The sequence below is a fragment of the Pseudomyrmex gracilis genome, unplaced genomic scaffold, assembly GCF_002006095.1.
Source record: "Pseudomyrmex gracilis isolate BER0280 unplaced genomic scaffold, ASM200609v1 scaffold_1043, whole genome shotgun sequence".
Classification (NCBI taxonomy): Eukaryota; Metazoa; Arthropoda; class Insecta; order Hymenoptera; family Formicidae; genus Pseudomyrmex; species Pseudomyrmex gracilis.
In genome coordinates, this window is record NW_018021627.1 from 37,259 (window position 1) to 39,520 (window position 2,262).

The following is a 2,262-nucleotide window of genomic DNA, read 5'->3' on the forward strand; positions in this document are numbered from 1 at the left end:
ATAATTTACATGAGAATTTCATACATGTGTATATATATATATACATGCACGTTTATTCCTGCACAACATCCTGGGAATGGCTCGTATCGGCCTTTTTTCATTCTTAGTTTGACAATTTCACGAGCCTTTACTATTCATTAATTTGTAATATTTTTGTTTAGCGTTGAAATTTTTTCGACAGAAATTACAGATTTCAAAGAGACAATATTTAATCATATATGTTTTAACAAAGTCTTAGAGAGTAGGCAAAAATATTATTTTTGCCTAACTGAAAGGATTCAAAAGTGTTTTGAATATTGAAAGTTATTAGTGTTTTTTTTTATACATTTTTGTTATGTAAGTTATGACAAGAATCTACATTTTTCAGACATATAATCTCGAAATATTTAATTCATATTATACGAAATTCAATTAATTAATATATTATATTCATATGATATATGTTATATGAATTAAATATTTTAGGATTGTGCATCTGTAAAATGTAGATTCTTTTTGTGATTTACAAATTAAAAATATAAAAAAATTATTCATACTGATAAAATAGTTTATTTATATATTACATGTTTTTCAATATTCTAAAAACTTTCAAATTATCACAGTTAACTTATATTAAGAATTAATGCAAATATAATAATATAAATGCAAATATAATAATATAAATCTTGAGATGTTTAACTCATCCTTATCAATAATATTATGTACTTTTTTCAAGACTTACAGTCTTGGAAAAGCATTTTGCGCTGTCATACGCTGCAAGCGCGCAACGTGAAACGTTGCTTTCTACCCTTAGTGCTTACTCGCATAGCAGGTTTGGTGAAAAGGAGACGGAACATAGTATGTCCGCACTCTTCCACGAGCCGAACAGCCGAGCGTGACGTCACACACACGGATGGCGGTTCTCGCTTGTGTGCGTGTCCTCACCACTTCGGTGCTCTTGGTGCTCTCTCTAGCCTGCCAGATCTTTCATCACTTCTTCGGACCTCTTTAGCTCAGAAGAACCATTCCTGCAGGGGAGACAAACTCAGCTACTTTTAGTGGCGACGGAGTTTTATTTCGGTCCTCGTGCCAGGCGGTAGCACAATCGATTTCTTTCTCTTCCTCTTTTCCCCCTTGTCTAGAAGTGCATCACCTGATATCAGCCATAACAGTTTCCAACAGTTTCGCTTTTGCTGGGTTTCGCGGTATTTCGCTACATTTTATGAGTTTTCTTCTGGTTTTTAAGTGTATTTTTGTGTATGTGTATGGTTTTGTGCTGAGATGTGTGTAAAACCAGCGGCACACGATGTTTTTCTGTCCGCTGGATTTCTGACTGCCGTGCTGGCTAAAGCAAGAGCAAAAGCAAGTGTGGCGATATAGGATGCAGTGCGAATTTTTATATTTAAAACAACTTTTTAAATGTATTGTGTGAATAAATGTGTACATTTAGAGTTATGTTATTATATGTAAAGAGCATATATCGTTATTTGTATTATTGTATATTTTCTGTTATATTATTTATATAAGAGGCCCAGAAAAATTATGAAATATCCAGTAAAGAGACCTTACAGCCTGAAAGATCCACGGAAGGAAGTGGTAATGCGATAATTATATATTAATTGTTTTGGACGTTTCGATCATTTATTTTAGATCATCTTTAGCTGTTTAACAATAAATTACAAATTAATATAAAAGAAGATAATAATTTATCAGATATAACAATATACACACCTTATCTACTCGAATCCAGATGACCGCTAACACATGTAAGAGAAGTCAAAAACAACGCAACTCTGCATTGAAACTTCTGTGAGTAATTCAACAAATAATATAGCATATATAGCATATATGCTGATAGCATCATTTAAAATGTATACACACACACATGCTCACAAAATACAATAAAAATATAATGATACAAATAATATACCATAAGAAATATGCAGTAAATAATACAAAAAACAATATATGTATGCTCTTTACATATAATAACGTAACTTGAAATGTACACACATTTACACAATACATTCACAATGTTGTTTTAAATATGAAAACATCCACACTATACATATACACTGCACCATGTACCACCGCACTTGCTGTTACACACACATTTCAGCACAACACTATACACACAAAAATACACTTAAAAACTAGACAAAATGTGAGTATCATTACAATAATAAAAACTATGTTGTTATAAATAAAAATGTTACAATTTATTAGATTAAGTTATTTGTGAATAAGTTTCTGAGCAATTATTAAATTTAACCGTTACTTCTA